Source organism: Pleurodeles waltl, chromosome 9 (genome assembly GCF_031143425.1).
Source record: "Pleurodeles waltl isolate 20211129_DDA chromosome 9, aPleWal1.hap1.20221129, whole genome shotgun sequence".
Lineage (NCBI taxonomy): Eukaryota > Metazoa > Chordata > Amphibia > Caudata > Salamandridae > Pleurodeles > Pleurodeles waltl.
In genome coordinates, this window is record NC_090448.1 from 544,056,766 (window position 1) to 544,080,639 (window position 23,874).

Here is a 23,874-nt window from a genome sequence, read left to right on the forward strand (position 1 = left end):
CGGCTTTTGACTAGGTAATTTCCTTTCTCATCCTCATCCCCCACCTCCACCCCCTCATCCTCTGGGTCAACTTTCTCCTGCTCCCTTGTTGTAGCCTGCAGGCTTCTGACTTCCTCACAAGCTCTGATACCTATTTGAAACTGAACTTCGTACCCTCCTACCCACATCAGCCATCTGTCCTGGCAGAGTTTCTTCAGCTCTGGCATCTATAGGTTGTTGATGTAGCTCAGCTCCAACTCTCTTGCAGAAAGAAAAATGTGTGACATAATAAATTTAGATAAATAAATTATTATCAGATCAGAAACTAAGGAGAATTTGAAAAATAATTTAAATTGATGTCAGATTACTTTTGGGATTTTTGGGCACAAACACACATACTGGATCCCACCACTGAACACTAATGTAAGAAATAAAGTTATTAGTCGAAGTGGGTGGAAGACCGACTCAAATAATGAACACAACCCTTGTCTGGGTGAACACACAAAACTCATTAGATTAGACTGTTTTTATCCCTCTGGTAGTTCGGCACAATTGCAGTCAGGCTTACCTTAAAGGCAATTTGTAAAGTATTATTGCAGTACACAAAGAGTAATAAAGTGAACACATAGCACAAGAAAAAAAACAAAGCACTAAAAAGAGCAAAGTATCAACCGCAAAGTCACAAGTTAAGGCTGACTGAGATGGAGCACGGGTCAGATACAGGTACAAGGTTCACCCCTGGTCAAGAGTTACCTTCGGGCTTACAAGAAATTCTGATCATTTCCTGGAGAAGGCACTGAGTGGGGCCAGGCATCAGGCTGTCTCTCAGAGGAGATCTTTAACAATGAGAGCTGCTGACGAAGTCTTGGTGAAGCTGTTGGTGATGGCGGGAAAAGTTCCCAGTGGGAAAACCCACTTTTGTTTTAAATGTTAGCAGAGAATTTGAATCTTCAACCACTGAAATGTTATAATTTCTCAAAGCTTAAGGCTGCTCTCAGAAAGACGGGACAGTCTTGTCCTGAAGAATGCATTACATTCTTTGAAACTTTGATAAATAAGCCTCACACTGCATCTTTAATATATAAGCTTCTAGATGAACAGAATACGCTTAACAAGAAAACATTTACAAAGTAAATGGACTGAATCTTTCATTAGTCAGGATATTAACCATTCTACACCATCCACTCAAGACAAAATCTCTCTTCTACTCCAAAAACATTTCACCCTGCTTTACCAATGTAAACATTGGACCAGTCCTAGATCTTTTTGGTCTCCTACAAAGCTACAAAACTAGGACTAATAGACTCAAATCTGTGTTGGCACTGCAGTAGACCACAGGGTAACCTAGACCACTTACTTTTCTTGTGTAAACACATTGCACCTTTTTGGAGGATTATGTAAAATACTATAATTACATGTTTCAACATAAATCTTATTTTGAACCATATGATTATTTCTCTAAGCCATATGAGTATAACAAATAATTGTGAGCTTGATATCAATAACCTATATCTTTTAGACTTATTACATACAATTGACAATTGCAATTTGGAAAAATCAAAGTAATATATTAAACCAAGCTTGGTTGGTGGGCTTGAGGGTGCTTCATCAACAGTGCAAATAACATCTTCCACAATGATACTTTTAGTACCAAATATTCTCGTTTATGATGGGTATGGTTATAGTTAGACTTGTACCTGAAAAAAAATAAACTGCCTTAACACTGTTTCAAACAAGCATTTGTTTCTACATATTTATTGCTCTGCCTTCAATTGTGTGCAACTCATCCTTTACCTCTCTTCACTTCCGATCTTCCCCTTTTTTCCCTGCTTGAGCACTTATTAGCTTTCTCTTTTCTCTCTTCTCTCACCCTCTTTTTTATATCCTACAGAAACACGTCTCTTTTTTGCCACAAGGATGCGACTCTTTCTTCAGTGCCTGGTGGGCTACATTTTTCCAGTTTTTTTTCTATTCTTCTGCGTCCATCTACACACTTTTATTTAACATGTATTTTATGGTTTTGTCAAGTATCAGTTTTTTATATCTCCACTTAATAATAAAAATCTTTTAAATAAAAAAAGGCTTGTGGCCTCCACATCAGATCATTTACGATAGGTCTGCCATTTCTTAGTTTCACCATTATCTTGCTGTCAGTAATACCTTTGCATCTTCCGGGATTGAACGTGGGAACACCTTCTACTACGGCCAACCTATGCAATTTAAATGAAATGAAAACACAGCATATCCAAAGTGCCACAGCCATGGAGCTGTTCATTTGGGGTACATTTGACCACGTTACCCCAGCATTATACTCTTTATGTTCGCTTCCTCCACTAAATAAAATACAGTTTTAGGCATTATGCCTTCTTCATGACATGCTTTATGAGGCTGGGCAATTTTCCTTAAATGGAAGCTGGCAAAATATCTTTTGAGGGGAACCATAGGTTTTCCTTCTCAATCCCTTTTTAAAGTATTAACAGACTGTAGAATGATCGTTCAGGGTCCACGTGTATCATCTATGGACCCCTCGTTTCCCTTGTCTACAGTGTATGGTTCAGAACACCTTGGAAAAAATTGCAATTTACAACCTGAGTATACTCAATATTGGTTATGGCCTGTCATGTGCTCTACCTCCCCTCGCACTGCCTCTCTGATAGCATCATGATACACTTTTAGTTACTATGCACTTTACATAGCATTTAAAAAAAACAACTTAACATAATATAGAAACGTCTTTATCTTGCTAGATGGATCAAATGGGAACATTAGCAACTCCATCAGACAGTAGTATGTTAGTAAGACCTGTGACACATGCAGGTGTTCAGTACTGCTAGAGTAATCATTCCTGGGGCACCCGGCAGTTCTTGCCAAATGAACTGAAAGGACCCTTTCTATGTCATGATTGTTATTGTCTATGAATGTGGAGATCCATTGTTAAAATGTGTCTAAAACTCCCAATCATTTCTTTAGCTTTTAGCCTGTATCTTGTAGTCCACCGAATCAAGGGATGGCATTCCTTCAGTGAAGGAGTCTGCTCCACTTGTATATTTACTATCAAGCATTATACTCCTTCGAGGCTTTGCAACCTGATTTTCTGGCTTGAAGTCGTCCGTTGGTACACTTTCTATTCCTGAATTTTAATTCGGTCCGGAAGATTCAACTTCAGTCTATAGCTGGTGAGTCATGTACGGTTAGCTACTGCTTTCCTTATGCATGTCATGATTGTTCACTTGATGAAGGCAGGATGGATTGAGATTACATGTTGTTTGTGCACCCAATGTCAAACGGTGGTTTTGGAATCATATCAAAGGAATTATTCTGTTGGCGTGCTGAATCCTTTGATTATATGGACTAGTTTTAAAATTTCTTCCAATGACAAGGGTCGAAAAATGAGTAGGGATGAGTGGCAAATTTGACCAATATATGAATTGGCGGTTGCTCGATATTGTTGGCTCTGTCTGATAGCTGCTATTTTTTATTTTTTACAATGTGTAGAAGTCCTTGCAGTGTTGGTGAACAGCGTTTGGGCATTTTCAAGACCTCATAATACCTCATTTTGCAAAACAATATTTCAGAGGCTCCGCGGATCCTGTAGAACTGAACAAAATTGAAAATAAAAGGAGCTATCCAATTGTCAAGCAATCCGCATTTTCAAAAACAGGCCTACAGCCTATAGAGAGAAGGAACTAACCTTTTGCAGAACAACATTGAGTTGTTGTTCCTGCACAGTGGCACATTTCTGGATTTACAACCAATTCTTATGATGTCATCAGACATGATGGAAGACATGGTTACCAATGCAAACAATACATATCATAACTTGCACCACTTGTTATGCTCATAACACCAAGGGGCATATTTATACTCCGTTTGCGCCGAATTAGCGTCGTTTTTTTTGACGCAAATTCGGCGCAAAACGAACGCCATATTTATACTTTGGCGTTAGACGCGTCTAGCGCCAAAGTATGGGCAAATAGCGTCATTTTTTTGCGTGAACGCCTTCCTTGCGTTAATGAGATGCAAGGAAGGCGTTCCCGTCTAAAAAAATGACGGCGACGCAAATGCGTCGTATTTATACTCCCGGGCAAAAATCACGCCCGGGAGTGGTCGGGTCAAAAAACCCCGCATTTGCGCCACTTTTTAACGCCTGGGTCAGGGCAGGCGTTAAGGGACCTGTGGGCTCAAAATGAGCCTACAGCTGCCCTCCCATGCCCCCAGGGACCCCCCCTGCCACCCTTGCCCACCCCAGGAGGACACCCAAGGATGGAGGGACCCACCCCAGGGACATTCAGGTAAGTTCAGGTAAGTATAAAAAAAAAAATTTTTATATTTTTTTTTTGGCATAGGGGGGCCTGATTTGTGCCCCCCTACATGCCACAATGCCCAATGACCATGCCCAGGGGACAGAAGTCCCCTGGGCATGGCCATTGGGCAAGGGGGCATGACTCCTGTCTTTACTAAGACAGGAGTCATGAAAATGGCGTCTGGGCGTCGTTTAAAATGGCGCAAATCGGGTTAAGACGATTTTTTAGCGTCAACCTGATTTGCGCCATTTTTAAGACGCCCTAACGCCATTTTTCCCTACGCCGGCGCTGCCTGGTGTACGTGTTTTTTTTCCACGCACACCAGGCAGCGCCGGTCTGCTTGCGCCGGCTAACGCCATTCAATAAATACGGCGCCCGCATGGCGCTTCAGAATGGTGTTAGCCGGCGCAAATTTTTTTTACGCTAAACTGCGTTAGCGCAGTTTAGCGTCAAAAAGTATAAATACGGGCCCAAGTTTTCATTGGCAGCCTGAGTTATGGCATGTATTGTGTGTGTTGGTACCCGAGCTTAGAATTTCAGTCATTTTTACGCGTTTCAACTGGAAACATAGCTTTAACTATTTTTAGTGATATATATGTGTGTGTGTATCTGTGTGTATTTGCCATTTTCTGCGTAGAATTCCACTTTGCATATATTAAAGTACTTTTATAAAAACAATTACTGGTCAATGAATTATAGAGTGTTATTATTTGTATTATTACGTGCTCGATTTCCAACCCACATCCATTTTCGGAGGGAGCCTTGGAGTGCTGTGACATTTCTACCTTTGAGGGAGCCTTGGAGTGCTGTGACATTTCTACCTTATAAGTGAAGTGATGAATGGGTCATGCTTGGTTTTCGATCAGCGGTGATGATAGTATGGGGAACCGGGGACACCAGTGTGAAAGATCTCTGTTGAAATAGTTTAGGCCCAGTAATTCACGGATGCCACTGAACCCCTGTCCCTCATCGCCCCAGACACGTGTTCATAGGCTCATTTGTAGGCGTACAGCAGTGGTACATCATAAGTTCAAGAGGGCTAAATCAGTTTGGGCTTTTAAGGCAATATGCAACTGTTTCCTAAACTGTCGTGGCAGAAGTAGGAAGGAAAGTGGACAAAGGGCAACAATCATTCCTGAAATTAAAATATCTGTGTGAAGTGGTCCTTTGCATAAAAAAACAATTGTCCGGAGGAAAGTAGAAGACGTATTTAAAAAAACGACAAATTCTATGATTTCTGTATTTTTTCCTTGACTTAGTATATGCAGTAGAGACATTAATCATCAAGATACTAGTTTAATCCAGAATCCTCAGAGGTAGATGTTGTGCAAACAAAAATATCAGTGTATCGACAAATAGTCGCAATCGCCGTTATAACCCCCAGAATGTGCAAATTACTTTTTAGAGAGCTTTGTCCATTTAGGTGCTGCTGTGCACAGAAGGGAACGGATTATTGAGACAAGAAATATTAATAGTGATATCACGTGTTTAACCATGAGTGATACAATCATTTAGTAGTCGAACTGTGTCATTCACTGAGAATTATGGTAGCATTTTTAGCTCAGTTATTTCAATTGTGAGCTGCAGGAAATGCATGCAGGAAAAATACACACACACACACAATATGACTAGGTCGAACAAACACAGGGAACTAGCTACATTAATAGCCCCTACACCCTTTTAAACATATACCTAGAAGAGCAAACCATTTCCAACAACACGTTGTCCAGGTCCCACGTCTGAGGACAGTTGTGAAGTGGAACAGATTTGACTTGTACAGAGAGCTCACTAAACAATTGATAACACATCTTAACGCATCTCTTTGAAGCCACTGATTTACTTGTGCCCAGGGCTTCAGATCCTTAGAAGAAAATCTCCATCTATGTGGAATTCACCTCCAGCATGCACTGGACAATTGGACATTTGCTTTTATCGGGATAAATAACAGAGGGCTTTTAAATCCAGCTAACTTTAAACTCCCTGTGACCTTCTGACCTGAGGTATCAGACTGGCCTCATTATTCTCTACTGTCTCACATTAATTGTTAACAATATATGCCTTGGGCCACATTATTGTACAATAGTGAATACAATTGTTCCTCGCTGACATATTTACAGATCAATGCAACATTATCACATTTCACTGTATCAGCACCACTAGTTACTAATGAAATTGTATTGGAGGAAGTTTGCATTTACACATGAGGGTGATTTGAAGACGGTAGACCTCTTCTTTGTACTACACTATATATAATCGCGTCCAAGGGGGAATTAACTCAGATCAACAACTGCTAAATTTACTCAACAGTTTTATCTAGTGCAGTTTAAATTCTAAAGGAAAAAACATGGTGCAAGCCAAAACAAGCAAGTAACAGTAAACAAGAGAACCAAACATTGCAGAAAAGTAAGCATCTTTTGGTGTTTGAGGATTAGAATTGAAAGAGAACAAAATTACCTGAAATTTGTAGAAATAAGAAACCCATAAACTGTTGCTAAAATCATTAAGTTTGTGACACTCATGCTCTCCTACGGTGATGCATACTTTTGGTTGTGGCATCTTGCTTTACAGACGTGACATAACGCAATCGACAACACATATATTGTGTGCCTAAATGCTACTAATGTAAAGTGAAGGATCTACATTGTATTATTGAGGGTGCTTTCACAGTAGAGAATTAAAGTTCACATATGTGTGTGTTCTAATGTTTGACTTTAACATGCTGAATTGTAGTAGTCATCTACACTTATATCCATGTATTTTGATTTATATTGCTGTGGTGTAACTGTATATATTCATGTTTTTTGTAATTCCTGCTTTCATTTATAATTGAAGGATGTACTTATAATCATGCACTTCAAATGTGCATTGAATGTCTTATTAAGTTAGCATAATAAAAGGCCTGAAACATTTGGGGGCATATTTATACTCCGTTTGCGCCGAATTTGCGTCGTTTTTTTCGACGCAAATTCGGCGCAAAACAAACGCCATATTTATACTTTGGCGTTAGACGCGTCTAGCGCCAAAGTATGAGGAATGAGCGTCATTTTTTTGCGTGAACGCCTTCCTTGCGTTAATGAGATGCAAGGTAGGCGTTCCCGTCTAGAAAAATGACTGCGACGCAAATGCGTCGTATTTATACTCCCGGGCAAAAATCACGCCCGGGAGTGGGCGGGGCAAAAAACCCCGCATTTGCGCCTCTTTTTAACGCCTGGGTCAGGGCAGGCGTTAAGGGACCTGTGGGCTCAAAATGAGCCCACAGCTGCCCTCCCATGCCCCCAGGGACCCCCCCTGCCACCCTTGCCCACCCCAGGAGGACACCCAAGGCTGGAGGGACCCACCCCAGGGACATTCAGGTAAGTTCAGGTAAGTATAATTTTTTTTTTATATATATTTTTTTTGGCATAGGGGGGGCCTGATTTGTGCCCCCCTACATGCCACAATGCCCAATGACCATGCCCAGGGGACAGAAGTCCCCTGGGCATGGCCATTGGCCAAGGGGGCATGACTCCTGTCTTTACTAAGACAGGAGTCATGTAAATGGCGTCTGGGCGTCGTTAAAAATAGCGCAAATCGGGTGGAGGCGATTTTTTGCGTCAACCTGACTTGCACCATTTTTAAGACGCCCTAGTGCCTTTTTTCCCAACGCCGGCGCTGCCTGGTGTACGTGGTTTTTTTCCACGCACACCAGGCAGCGCCGGTCTGCTTGCGCCGGCTAACGCCATTCAATAAATACGGCGCCCGCATGGCGCTTCAGAATGGCGTTAGCCGGCGCAAAAATTTTTGACGCTAAACTGCGTTAGCGCAGTTTAGCGTCAAAAAGTATAAATACGGGCCTTGGTTTCTCATGTTTACCCTTCAACATGGAGTTTTGCTCATGGTGCAATATGTTTTCTTTCCAGGTGCGCTTGTGCAAGACTACAGTTAATAAAAGGCATATTGTGTGTTGCGTACAGTGGGGTACAGGAGGATACCTTGGCAAGAACAAGGAATGCTAACCAACGGAGAAGAAATGTCTCCTGTTTGTGTACCAGACACTGGGAAACATTTAAGATTGCCCTGATGTTTGATTTGTGGAATGAGAACTTTAGGAGAGTTGCCAATTTAAAGTGTGCATGGAAGACGGAAAACTACTGGCACAGATGTTGTGGCTTTCCCTGAGGTTCTGTGGTCTTCATTGGTATTCACCTAGTTAAACAAGGGCAGATTCCCTTGAGACTTGGAGGGGTACAGACCTCTCTACTCTTTATTCCTTTGTGTGACTATATGCTATACATCACTTCTCTTTCCAAATTTCTACCAAAGTTTCTGTTATGCTGAACCTTTCCTATATTTCTTGTGTCTGTTTTAGGATTTCCCTTTTAGTTTAGCTTAGGGTACTTAGATCAACTTAGACTCTCCAGTGATTAGGCAAGAGGACTACAATTTATATACAGATCATCAGATTCTGTTCTTTATCTTTTGTATTGCTTCAACTGAAATTCTTGTATGCCTTATTCTTATACGATTTAACTTCATTCAGCACTTTACCTAACCTTCGGTGACTTTGTACTTCCATAACGTTTTTGAGATTAATTTATATCAGCTTGGCCCTTAATTTGTAATAGACTTTTGAATCTTATCTACCGCCTCCTGGATTTTCATGTGTGACTAATTAGGTCACACTGTCAATTGAATCAAAAGGTTGATTTTAACTCTCCTTTACCTCTCAAGCATCCTAAAAAGGTCTGGCAGAAGAATAAAATAAGAATATGGGCCCAGAGTGTCATCAGATGGTAGCAGAGTGAGGATGGTTAGGGCTCGCAGTAAGGAGAGCCAGAATCCTCTATTCTGGATTAGTCAGTTCCTACAGCCCAGTCCCTAGTGCCTTTGTCCAGAATTTGAAGACTGGGGAGTTCCGGAGATTCAGGTGAGAGATGTACCCACAGAGGAGTAAGTATCAATAGGGTTGTGAGTTGCAGTGGCTTATGCTTAGCTTGCAGTGTTTTGTGGAGATGAGCGTGTTTTGCAGAGTTTTTTGAATGTCATGTCAGTGTGGTGTTCAATACGAAGAAGTTGAAGTTGTCATTAGGGCTGACTCGGTCTAGATCCCAGTTAGTATTATTTAAAAAGTATAAAAGTCACTATATTGTAATTTTCTGCTAAGTTCGGTGGTGCTTGTCGGAAGACCTCACCAATGGAACAATTGAGATAGGGACATTTATCTTTGCATGAATGTGAGGTGTGGTTGGAATAGTATATCCTAACACACAGGCTGAATCTGTACCAATCTGAATGATACCCCACAGGTTGAGGTTTCCTTTGAAGTGCTTGATTACTTTGACTCTTCTGTTACTGAATATAATCAATTCTCTAGTGGAGCAGACAGAAGTTATTTGTATTGTATTTTTCTAAGTGTGTTTGATGCTGAGAAGAGTGCATGCATGCAGATTGTGAAGGAGCGTGAACCGATGCAAGGGCTGAGATTGGCATCACAGAAAGCTGCGCTAGTATTGGTCGGTTGATGTAGTGCCACACTAGTATTGATTGTTTATGTCACAAGGGGTTGTGCTGTTATTGGCTGTTGCTGGTGATGAAAACTGTGGACAAAGAGTTATTTCCTGGTGCAAACAAAATTCTATCTGTGATTATTGATATTTGATTGAAATATGAATTGTTTTAAGGTCATACAAGATTTGTTTAGAGGAGATGTGGCTGTGCCTATTAGAAAGGGAGAAGAGCCACCACCTGAAGATACCCCAGGTCATTATATGGCAATACATGTAGGGCTTCACACATGTATTTAGTTTGGTCAATGACACAAGATCCCAGCAAAAGAGGGTGCATCACCTTCAGGTGGCCCGGATTGCACATGATAAATAAGAATCCCTGGGGATGGTTATTTATTGGGTGCGAAAAAATTGCATTTGCCCCAAAACCTACAGTTCTTGGTAATTACTGGTATTTTACCCCTAGTGAACTATGGCAAGTTCCACTTGGTATGCCATTGTCAAAGAACATCTGACTGCATGGACGTCAGTTCAATTTATACACTGTCTTCTAGTTTCAAAGCCCTGTTAGCACATGTAGATTGCTTCCCCTTGTGAAAATGTCTGTTGGCCCTTAGAATGCAAGTCTCACCTACAGGACTGGTGAGAAACAGATGCAGCCCACACCTGTGATCACCTCCATGTACACCACCCATTACAAAAAGCACTGCCCCTGATGATGCCTGGAACAGCATAGGAGTTGCCATTATGTCAAATACATCGTCAACCATTGATAGTAATTAAGCCGTGTAACACAGCCCTTGGGTTCATTTGTCAGCTTCAAAAACACAGGACATACACAGATTGACATGTCAACTGTCTAGTTTGTCCTCCTAACAGTCTCAGTTAGACCACTGATTATGTAAGTTATCCAGTAGCTGGCTCCTGAATCATCTTGCATTCTGTCAGCCTGACTGGCAACTGTCTGTGCACCACACTTAAGTATCCCTGTGTCTACATATGTACCACACTTGCATTAGCAAACCTGCCATTCATCAGGGGGCATTGGGCATGGGCTTCTACCATGCATACACAAATACATTGTATAGCATCATCTGCCTTTTAACTGTACCATTTGAGTTAAATCCTCTTGGAAATGCTAAATTCATGGCCCATCCCTTTTCTGGGCTGCATTTATGCATGAATGACAAAGTGTGACAGTGTCCCAGGGTCATAGGCAGGGATTGGGTACGGGGCTTTCAGCACAACCAGCAACCTCTGATAATGTACATGACTAATACACAAATGTCAGAACCATGACAGCTCACACACAGCATCACAGTGCGCACAACATAGTGATGGGCTGTGTGTGGTGAAAAGGTGCAAGAATAATCAGCACAGAGGCTATGATGTTCCCAGATGCAGTGGGAAGTGCAGAGGCCAACCTTTGTACACATGTTGTAATGACACCTGCTGGAACATGACAATTGAGACATTATCTCACTCAGCACACCAAGGTTGACCTGTTGACTGTCTCATTACACGTCTTTAGTGACAGGGTGGGACCATCCACATGTTGGTTCACATGTCCACATCTACTTTACTCACATTGATCAACAAAGGATACTCAGTAGTTACAGGAATAGCTGCCACTGACTCATGATGAGTCCTGGCCCGAACTGTGACAAATTACATCCCAAAAAATCTACAGGATCATCATTGGACCACACACATGAACAAGACACCTACGTGCAATTTATCACTGGAAATATGTGGACACGTGCTGTCTTGTATGCTGGTCCACCACAGCCACTTGATAGTTGGGGCTCACTTCTATGGCCTCAAATGTGGTGTCATCATACATATGAGATTGACCCTTCCTTATCTGTCTGTGCAAACAACATGGTACCCACTTCCTCAATGCATGTGTATGACTCACTGTGGGATTCATCAACTAGTGCCTAGGAAGCTCTTACCAATACTCTAGGACATAGGATGTAGAAATTGTGGACCTTTGACATGAACATGTGTCTGCCATCCATCTGGTGCATGCTATGTCACATGTGGTGTCTACGTGACCCTAAAACTTGGAAGTATACTTTGCGGGTTTTGTTACATGTATGACTAACACATGCACTTGCTCATTCCAAATTTTACTTGCATCTTAGGGTTGGACACATGAAGTCACATTCATAAAACCAAATGTACAATAATGCTTCATGTGATGTACACACACACCTGGTCAACCAACAAATTAGTTGTCAAAGCACACACTTTGAGCCAAAGGCAAAGAGGTATTGCACATATGTGCGTCACATTGCTATCCTCTCCTTATGGAAAACATGCACAATTTGTGCCACACATATATGTAGGCCACACCTATGACCATCTATAACGTCAGCCAACTGTAAACATACTGTGAAGGGTGTAGTGGATGATGTTCCGCTGCAGTATGATGTCACCGATGTGAACATACACCATCAACACCATACTGTCTTCAATTAGCCAATCTCTGTTGTGTTCCAAATGTAAAATAACCAAAAAACAAGTAAAAATGCCCCAAACCAGTTAATGCACTGTAATTTTGACGTCCCTAGCGGTGTTCGTCATTTTTTTTATACCAAACCTGTATTTGCGTCATTTTTTTTGATGCACAGGTGTGAAATTTAGCCCGCATCCAGATATTTGTACAGTCCATGTATCATTATGTGGATGCGGGTTAATATTCACGTCTGTGCATCAAAAAAAATTACGCAAATACAGTTATGTGCAACAAAAAATGACGCATAACACGAAAAAGGCGGGACTTTTCATACAGGAAGTGATGTAATAGGATATCCTGTTTACAGATCATGTACAGTGGGTGTACTTTCACTTTCACTTTGCAGTCTATGATCCTTCTAGACTGTGTGGCAGTGTAGAGTGTTGTCCAGAGATTTTGTGCTGTTTTTGTCCTGTGTGCTATCTGTAAAGTCCTTTTGTGAAATAAAGTTTGTTTGTGTATAATGTAGTACTGTGTTTTGTCTACATTTGTTCATTTATCTTGTGTATTTCTTGTTTGTGGGAGTCTGTTGTGGGTAGTGTTTTTTCTGTCTTTTTACCCCTACTTTCACCCATTTCCACTTTCTATTTCTTTTACCCCTATTCCTTCTCTTCAATTATAAATATGTCTGGTAGGCCACGTCTTGACAGGATGGGGGAACAGGAGTTGGGGGGCTTCATCTGGCTGGTGACACATTTCTTGCCGCTCATGATCCAGGCAGGGGGCAGGGTCATGCAGGGCTACCCGACAGAGGCGCGCAGAATCCGGTGGGGAAAGGTGCTGCATCACCTGCAGCGTGTGTATGCCAGCCAGAGGAGTGACCACCAGCTGAAGCACCGGTGGGCTGACCTCATCACCAGGGAGCAGGATCTCTTGGACCACCTGGGAATCATGATTGGTGGCACTGTTGGTGAGTATGACTATTGTTATTGTGCACAAATGAAAGCTCTGTACTGACATCAGTGGATTAGTGCAATGTCTGCCAGCTAACTTGATGACTGTGTGTAATTTTGGGGACATATAAGGGGATCATTGATGCACTATGGCAAGGATCACAATTGCTAGCTGTCAGGTAGCACGTGCTCAGCAAACTTACAGATATCTTTACCATGAAGGAAATTGGTGCGGCCTTTCTGTCAGCACAGCTAACAAAATAGGAACCAATCATGTCTATATAGGGTATTATTGACAGAGAAGTACAGATGTACCAACATTTAGGCCAACTATGTTGACGCAATCGCTAGACTGACTTTAGAATCACTACATGATGCTGAAAATGAGTGCTGCCTTCACAACAATTTATAATAGCAAAGTGGCTCAAACATTGGTCTCATGTGAGTCTGGTGAGTGTGGAAGGAAAGCGTTCACAGAAGTACTATGAATGCGTGGGATTATTGTGTTTCTTAATCTTTTAGGATAAATGTCAGTTCATGAATTGAATACATCGTGTAAAGGTGTAAGGTGCCCTCAGCTGTTTGTTGGAATCGGTTGAGCCACAATCCAAATATGGATGGCAGTCCAAGTGTATGCACATGGCTTTACATCTCCATGGTTGGTGCAAATCACCATAGCTGGGCCACATCAATTGACTATACTGTAACAACAGGATGGCTTACAGGAGTCCATGCCCCTCCCTCTGTACATTGGGCCTATTTGCACTAAATGTGTCATGGCCCCAAGGCATGTTTGACTGGTAATGCAGTCCTCAAGTAACCAGGCGTTGGATGTTTCTCTTGGATGCACATGATAAGACGATTACACTCCATATTTTTCAGTGCTCACCAATTATGGGGCAAGTTTGCAACCACATGATAGTTAGGGCCAATGTATGTGTGCAGATATGTGTGTAACTGTCACAGGAGACCCATGCTATGTACAAGTTGGCCGTGAAATATCAGATGCAGTACCATCATGTCTGAATGGCTGCCATTTCCTTATTCAGCCTACACATTGTAAATGATACTGAAAATTTTGCACTGTGCACAGATTTTGAGCACATTTCTTCCTTCCATACCTTACAGGTGGACCGGCGCCCTACACTGTGGGAGAGGTGGTGACATTTGAGGACACCGACCACTACAGTAAGTGTTGATATGTCTGTTATGTGTTGTGTTTGCTGGTTATGGACTCGTGTGAGTTAGACGCATAGCAAGGTGTGATGCTGTGGGCAGGTTTTTCACTTGTTCCATGAGTGGGAATGCAGTTTTCACATGTTTTGAGTTAGCCAATGCGTATCCAATGGTATCATGTAGGGATTGTAGGACATCCCTGTAGGCCCCACTGTGAGTACAGGGGATAGTCATGTCTCTGACACTTGTATCACCAAGAGTCGCAATGGAAGTCAGCCCCTATTAAGTCAGCCTGTCAGACCCACATTCTCTAAGATTGGTGGAGCTAATAGCTTCCCAATAGACATCTGCTTCACTATTTACCTACGTAATTTTGAAACAGTAGGTAGAACCTCCTAGCATCATGTACTTCCACATGTAGTGCATCAAGTCTGTGGAACCTGAGTGTAATGGCCTAGGTGTGCATGCAATTCATGATCATGGGTGTTCTAGCAACTCTGTGTCTGATGTAAGTCAGGCCTCAATGGAAGTATATGTTGTGTACTAAGTTCTAATTTTCCTGACATGTCTGACCCTATGAGTGCTCTCTGGTTTGCTGACTCCAAAATGTAGATAGACCTTACCTGTGGTGTGTCTGTAGAGACAAACATGTGTGGATTAGCCTATACACTCCTCGGTGAACATGTTGTTGGCAAATTATAGTTGTGTATCCACCACCCCCCTCAAACACGGCCATGGGTTTGTGAATGGGATATCTAGTATTGATGCTACCCGTATGTTACACATACCTGTGAGGAAGTGACGGTTTGGTTGCATAGTAGTATACACACTCAGGTTTGGCACTTGGTACCATACTGGAAAGTCCAGTTACAACTTGCAGACCATGTGGCTTTAGTTTTGCTTTCCGTACACTGACATTTGTAGCCCAGCACTTGGTGGAGGATATGCAGCATGATTCTTAGATGTTAACTGTCAGAACTCAGATTGCAAGTCAAGGCCAGTTGTTACGCATCTTGTGGGTTATGAATGTGCTTTGTGTGATGTGACCTTTGTTGTCTGGCCTGCCATGTACTTCCTCAGGGACATTCGATGCTCTGTATCGTGATATGAGCTGTTAGAAGTACAGTAGATGTATTGTCTGATTAACTTGCTGTGCTGTTTCACACAATGCAGTTACTAATGTGGCATATCTGCATTTGTCTTCACAGCAGCTAACATGACTCCAGACCAGGTCCGTGATTTTCAGCGTCGGGCCATGCGATACCAGCACATCCTGCTGGTGGAGTGGGGGTTCCGGAGGATGGCCCAGCGATATCACCATGAACGTGCCTCCGGGGCATCGCGAGCCTTCCGACAGGGTGGGCCTACTGTGCCCACCACAGCCACCTCAGAAACAACCACCAATCTGAGCCAGGTGGCCCCACCCACAGCTGCCTCTGTTCAATCTACATCTGCTGGACTTCCTGGCCCCAGCATTGCCACCGGTGCAGGACAGCCCACACAGACCTCCTCCACCGGTACCCAGACTGCCACTGCTCCAGCTGTTGACCCTGCAGCCTTCAATAGACTTGAACAGAAGATGGACAAAGTGCTGCGCAAGGTGAGCCACCTGAGCCGGGACGTGCGGCAGATTAAACGGCGGGTCAAGGATATCAAGAGGACCCTCCGGAGGGCCAACCTCTAGATAGTTGAATGGATGGACATGATAACCTCCCCTCCCTCCTCTTTCCTAGTTCTTATACTTAATGGGCTTAGGGGGATTAGTGTTAGGTTAGTATAGGCTGTTAGTTTAGTCAGTGGTAGTGGGTGGGGGGTAAGGGGTCCTGCTTCTTTCTTTTTTGACTTAATTTAAAAAAACCATTTACCAAAAAAAATATATCTTTGTATAGGATAGTATAGTATGTGTTTAGGTTAGTATGTGTTGTCCTCCATGTGTCCCGTCTCATAAGGGGGGTGGGGAGTAGATGTTTAGAATGTTTCATTACATGTGATAAGTAAGTGTAGCTTAGGTTAGTTAGGGACAGTTGTGGGTAATGAGTAGTCAGGGTAGATTAGGGTAGGTAAGATTTTTCCCTCAGTTTCCTCATCTATGGTTAGCTTTTAATAAATATTTGGTTACCCCTTAATAGTATGTGTTGAATGGTACTTAATCGTGGGTTTGGATTCCGTGTACATCTCTTTTGTACTATAACATCTGTGTCCAATGCTACAAACAAATCCCAACTGAGCTGTACGATTGGCAGCTAACCCAGAGCTACCTTGCAAAGTGTCTACCCTTTGTTGCAACCACCAATCACAGTTAATATGGGTGACAATCTGTTTCTGTTGATAAGTGTGTTTTCAAAGTCACTAACATTGCTTCCAGACTTGATATTGGGGAAACAGTTTTAGGTCTGACTTCACTGTGATGATCATGCACACCCTTATAAGATGAGTTCTCATTGGCAATCTTGTATTCTTGTCTTCATGACCCTCACACATCATTTGTGACACAGTTCGGCATGATTACCTATTTGTATGTTAACTCAGACACCTTCATTTGTGCAGTTTTTTTAGTGTTTACTTAGATTAGTGTGGCATGTTTATTGTGTTATTTATTCATGTTGACAACATTTAGCGGGCATTTTGATGACTTAGTTATCCACTGAGGAAGCATTCTTCTGTCCAACACAGCATGGTGGTGTATGGTTTCTCACTTCATCAGTTTATTCCCTCAGGATGGGCAGAGTATGATGCAATCATGGTCACTGTGCAGATTTCTCTAACTACATAATATCTGGACAGTTGTATTGACAAGCTACGTTATTTGACAGTAGGGACATTTCAATTATCTACTGCGCAGTTGATATGTCACATTACCCAGAGACAGATTTGTTGTGTAAGTGCTATTTATTGAAAAGTTCTGTAGTGCTATATGTGCATTGTCCATGATTGTGAGTCCATTATAGTGATATCTTCCACTGTGATCCAACAGAAGGGTTTACCGAAATGCTTTTGTCATGCTGGGGTTGCTGTTTCAGACAGTGCAGAGGGACAGGATTTGGCAATGAGTAGGAGAGAGACAATCACTGGGCTGGGTGACAAGATATACAGTGGTTTGCAGAACAGTGGTTGAGTACAGTTGTTGCAAGACTGGCAAGTTACAAAGCGCAGGACCTTGGTAATAGTTGGCCATGTGGCAGGGACTAGTGCTTCTGGGTACTTTTCCTTGTGAATGTGATCTGTTCCATGTCTTCTTCTTCTGATGTGTGTGTTGCCTGCTTTGTCCTTGTTGTTGTTGGTTTTGTAGGGGCAACACACACCTCAGTGTTAGAAGACGTGGAGCCAGACATCCCGGTGGCTGCTCCCTGTGAAGGTCTTAAGGGCAGTACTGCAGCAAGGAGGGCCTGCTGGTTCTTGAGAATAGTAGCCACATCACGATGGTAGGCAGCCAGGTCGTCCCTGAGGGGTTCAATGTTGCATTTGTGCACGCGTTGACAGGATTGCTGTTGTAGGTGTTGGGTCAACTGTATTACAGCTGTGCTGATTTCCTTCTGGGTTTTCTGCAGTTCCTGCAAGATAGATGTTAGGGCTTGCATAGCTGCTGCCTGATCTGCAGATGACATCATGCACGAACGCATCCCCTCAAGGCTGGCTGCCATATTTTGCATCCCCACCCGCACCTCCTTGGCCAGCTCCCGCTGTACTCCAACTACAGTTCTCTCAAAGCTGGTGCCAGCGTCGTCTGAGTCCTCAGCTGTATTGGAGCTGACAGGTCTTACAGTTGAGGTGGTGGGTGGATCCTCTGCGATGGCTGCTTTTTCTGTGCTCCTCCTTGTGACGGAAGGTGGGGTCTGGAGGGTTTCAAGGACCTTTTGGATAGTCTCCTGGGGAATGTTTATCGGCTCGTCATCCATGTCATCAGGGAAATCTGGGACAGGCATATCGGCAGGAGATGCATCTTCTTCTGCAATGAAACAGGGTACAATTAGTGTGTCTGTGTTGTGACAATTTTGACGTGACGTGCCTGCCTTTTGATGAATTCACTTTGTGATCTTGTTTTGTATTAATATCTGCAGTCCTTCAGATGGGCATTGTTTCAGGCCTATGGCCCCCCTGTGTGTCACATGTATGTTATTGAGTTATCAGACTTGTCAGCATCATTGCCTCTAGGTGTTGCTTTATGCCAAATAGAGAATTGCCACCTTCTTGTCCTACTCGACCCTCCGTGTATATCCATTCTCATGGTGAGACCTTTCACTGGCTGTGGGTGTTCTGATGGCCCTGGCAGCACACTTAACAATCTGGACCTGCCCCAATCCCTGATCGTTCACATCTACTTAAATGTAATGGACATGTTGCATGTCCTATGCATGGCAATGTTATGATTTGATATGGATGTTGACATTGTTAATGGGTCCTGCTGATGTTGGGTAATGTGTGTTACATTGGATTGCCCTGATAGTCGTATCAGTGTCCTATTTCGTCCTCTAACTGTGCAGGTGTATTTCAGTGACCAGTTACATGTGTCCCCTCCTCAATGCTGTTGTCTGAGCAGTATGACATTTGTGATGTTGCCTTGTTAACCAGGCACAGGATGGACCCTGACATATGCAGCATGGGTGTGTCCTTAGTGCTGTGTCGCTCCTATTGTTGTTTACTTTGGCTGATGTTTGTGACAACTATGGGCATTGACATTTGAATGTACTGGGGCCTTTGTCTTGTTTCAGGAAATTGTTGCAGATGTCATCCCCACCCCCTAATTTAGGTATGTATGTTCCATGGGGAGGTTACTGCCATTGGCTACTTGAGCTGCACACAGATCAGAGGTGGTAGTGGCAACTGTTGTCGCCGTTACATTGCAGTTGTCGGTTTGGCTAGAGGATTACTATTAGGGCCCTAGTTAATGTAGGAGGTATGTTGGCTGACGAGTGCCAGGATGTAAGTTTGACATAGTGGCCATCCCTCCTGTCCTGGCTTTCCCTTTGCTCCATCGTTGGCATGACAGCATGCTCCCATGGGACTGTTGTTGGCGTTGTGTAATGGTGTGCCCCAGGTCTTCTCAGAACGGGTCATTCCCCAATGCCATGCCCCTTTACCCATGCCACTCCATGTATATGATGACTTACATGCAATGTGTAGTAGGTATTTCCCCCCCCCCCAGTTGCAGTTGACATTAGTGCATTTCAATTCCCCATGCGACTTACCCTGCATGTGCGTTGTCTCCTGGTAGTCTGCGCTGTCCTGTCCTTGAATCCCTGTGACGATCTCCTCAGGGATGATGGCTGTGAACATCTCCTCCATGTGGTCTAGGGCCTCCTGGTGTGCTGGACTCCCCCATCCAGTCTGCAGTGCTGCCTTCCTGTTCCTGGCCATCTTTTCCTTGGTCCTGCGTTTGCAGTCATGCCAGCGTTTCTTGCACTCGATGACTGTTCTGCGTACTTCAGCCACACTGTTAATCTTGTCGACAATTTGTTGCCATATAGTCTCTCTCCTACTGGTTGGCAACTTTGAGGTGACAAACAGTTGGTGCTGGTGTTCCGTCACCTCTTTAACCAGGATTTCCTGCTCCTCAGCACTGAAGCAACACTTTCTTTTCTTCTTAAAAGTGTCCTGGTTCTTGTGTGGGTCCTCCTGGCTGGTTCCTGGTCTGCTGTGATCTTCCTGGGGTCTGTAGTGGCATCTGGGATCCATTTTGGCTCTCCTCTGGTGAAATGGCTGTGTTCGCTGTGTTTTTTTACGCTATTGCGTCAAAACAAACGGCACATAACCGGTTTGCGGTGTCGTAAATCGACCCACAGTCATTTCCCCCGCGTTAACGTCATTTTCCTTTACGACTTGACGCCGCGGTGTGCGTAAAAAATAATGACTCCCATCTGTTGTTTGCGCCGCCGTGCGTCAAAGTATAAATATGACGCCCGCACGGCGCACCAAAATGGCGTTAGTCGGCGGTAATATTTTTGACGCAAAACTGCACCAGCGCAGTTTTGCATCAAAAATTATAAATATGGGCCTATATTTATATATATAATAATGTAAAAAATACCTAACCATTATTATGCTATGTTATGCCTTTTTAGGACTTACTACAGACAACTTTAGGTGTGTGTGTGTAGTGAGTTGTGTTTCTCATTCAAAATAAGGAGGCTTTTGGCCCCACACACTGGAGGACCATTCTCTCATCAAATGCTATTGTCTGTTTGGTGTATCATTCCACCTCATGTGGAGTGTTTCTATTACAATGTGTAATTAACTATTTTACGTCTGTGCATCCAGTAAATAAAGATTCCATTCTTTATTTGTCTCATGCACTATATACAGAGGGAAATCTTTTTTTTTTTTTTTTTTTTAGCGCAGTATGATTTTAAAATGTTTTTGGACGATATCGAATGAGAGCCCAAACTCCGCTGCCCTCCCTGGTGTCTCCTGCAGCCAATGCAATTTTAAGGAGTTTTGTAAATACTGGTGACTGGTAATACCTATTAATATTAGGATATCTTTACATGTTTCTTCCAGAATATACAGGAGAAGCATTTAGAACTGAGACAGTGACTATCCCCACCCTAAACCAACATTTACGTATTGATTTAGTCTATAAACCAAAAGCAAAAAATATTACAGTAGCAAAAGTGAAAATGCAGATGTAAATGTTGAAACCACGTACTCCCTATGATCTCCACACTCATTACAAACTGACAGTTGAGTTCCTATGCCATTGCGCCTTTCAACATTGAACAAAGGGAGGTATTCAAGGGGATCTGTTCTGTTCGTAATTCTCTGGTGTCCTGAGGGTGGGGGCACTGTTGGATGGAACCTCTATTAACATCATAAAGTACTACAGTATGCAACTGCAACGTCTATGACTGAATCGAGGAACTTCTAGTAAGGGCCTAGGGTACTGCAGCCTGCTAGAGGGAAGAATCGTTGTTAATTTATCAATGACTGTGATATTAGACATTTGTGAAAGACTCTTCACGACTCTTCCAGGATCGAAACATCTGCCAGAAGGTCCACTTACTTCTTTGCACTGAGGCCCATTGTGCCACTGCATCAAGTGAGACATTTAGAAAGTATGAAATTCATAGACACAAAAGCAGGCCCCTATGAAAATTCCCTTACTATCCGATCTTTCTGCTAAAGCCAATAAGGCTGGCTTTTATGTGCGAATACATTGAAAAATTAAAGCCAATTCTATTGACTGTGACAAGGCATGCTATACTGCAAGGCTACCTTGGAATGGTAATGGCTTCCAGTAAACCAACTATTCAGTTAAAAACTTGCTGCCTTTCATTCAAGAGTGTACGGCAGAGGTCCTAGTGGGTACAATCTAAGGGGCATGACATGCCCTACTTTTTTAATTTGAGAAAAACAGTTCCCATACTTTATGCTAAAAGGCAACCATCCAGGACAGTTAACTCAGAAATTTGGGGTGCCGCAGCTAAAGTGAGAGAGTCTCCTATGTTGCTGGGAAACTGGGGAGGGACAGACAGCACTTGGCATGGGCAGTGCAGGGGACCCCTGACCAGCATCCTCGCAATGTTCACTGCTGCGCTTCCCCTGCCACCACCAACCCCCCCAGTGATGTCTGATGACGTCAGCGTGCGATCGCGCACTGACCTCATCAGCCAACGCGATTGGCAGAGAAACGCTTTAGTTTCTCTTCCGATTGGGGGTGGGGGAGATCAGAGAGGCATGTAAGGAAAGGAAATGCTTTTCCTTTCCTTTCATGTCTCTGTGATGCAGAAATGCCCACTAGTCACCAGGGATTTTGTTTACTTTTAGTAAACAATGAAGGGGAGCAACCCCTTGGGCAAGGGCTGCTCCCTTGGGGGGCATTATTTTTAATGCCTTTTCTGAAGCCACCAGGCACCAGGGATATTTTTTTTTATAATTTTTACAGGTGGGGAGCAACCTCTTAGGCAAGGGTCACTCCTCTGGAGAGCAAATTTATTTTAGGCCATTTCTGCCACCTTCACATGCACCCCATACCATTTTCTTACACACAATGCCCTGCAAACCTTCAACTTTGCTGGAAATCACAAATTTTCCCCACCTTTCTGTGATGGAACCTTCTGGAGTCTGCAGGAGTTAACCGAATTCCTACCAACCAGCATTGTTGCATCTATAAAGATAAAAATTCTGCCCCACTTGTCAGCCTAAAAACGTTTTTTTCCAAACTGACATTTTGGACCTGCTTTGGTTCCCCCTCAATTTTGATATGTTTTTAGCTCTTCCCTGCCACAGTCACTTGGCCCACCTACACAAGTGAGGTATAATTTTTATCAGGAGTCTGAGAGGAAGGCAATTTGTGGAGAAAATGTGATTTTTTAAGCTAAATTTGAGGTTTGCCGTGGATTTTAGGTAAGAAAAGACTGGGGGAGCCACGCAAGTTACACCTCCCTATACTCCCTCAGGTGTCTAGTTTTCAGAAATGTCCGGGTTTGGTAGGTTTCCCTAGATGGCTGCTGACCCCAGGACCAAAAACACAAATGCCCCCCTGCAAAAACAGGTCATTTTGTAATTGATAATTTTGATGTGTCCACATATTGTTTTGGGGCATTTCCTGTTGCGGTCACTAGGGCTCCCACACAAGTGCAGTACCATTTTAATCGGGGAATGTGTGAGAATGCGGGTAGAAGGAAGTTTGTGGCTCACCTCAGATTCCAGAACTTTGCAGCACTGAAATGTGAGAAAAAAGGGGATTTTGTGACACATTTTGAAGTTTGCAAAGGATTCTGGGTAACAGAATCTGGTGCAAGCACCACAAGTTACCCCATCCTTGGGTCCCCTAAGTGTCTAGTTTTCAGAAATGCCTAGGGTTGCTAGGTTTCCCTAGGTTCTGAATGAGCTAGAGGCCAAAATCCACAGCTAGGCACTTTGAAAAAAAACACAGGTCAGTTTTCATAAGAAAAATTGGATGTGTACATGTTTTGTTTTGGACCCTTCCCTGTCACGGGCACTACTAGGCCTACCCTCACAAGTGAGGTACCATTTTTAAACGGAGACTTAGAGGAATGCTGGGTGGAAGGAAATGTGTGTCTCCTCTCAGATTCCAGAACTTTCCATCACCGAAATGAGGAAAAAAAGTTTTTTTTTTTTTTGCTGGATTTTGAGGTTTGCAAAGGATTCTGGGTAACAGAACCTGGTGAGAACACCACAGGTTACCCCATCCTGGGGTCCCCTAGGTGTCTAGTTTTAAAAAATGCACAGGTTTGGTAGGTTTTCATAGGTGCCGGCTGAGCTAAAGGCCAAAATCCACAGCTAGGCACTTTCCAAAAAACATCAGTTTTGAATGTAAAAATGTGTTGTGCCCATGTTGCATTTTTGGGCGTTTATCTGGAGATGTGAGGGAATGCTGGGTAAAAGGAAGTTTGTGGCTGCCGTCAGATTCCAGAACTTTGCAGCACCGAAATGGGACAGAAAAGTCTTTTTTGGACAAATTGTGAGGTTTGCAAATGATTCTGGGTGCCAGAACCTAGTGCGAGCCCCACAAGTCACCCCATTATGAATTGCCCTAGGTGTCTAGTTTTCAAAAA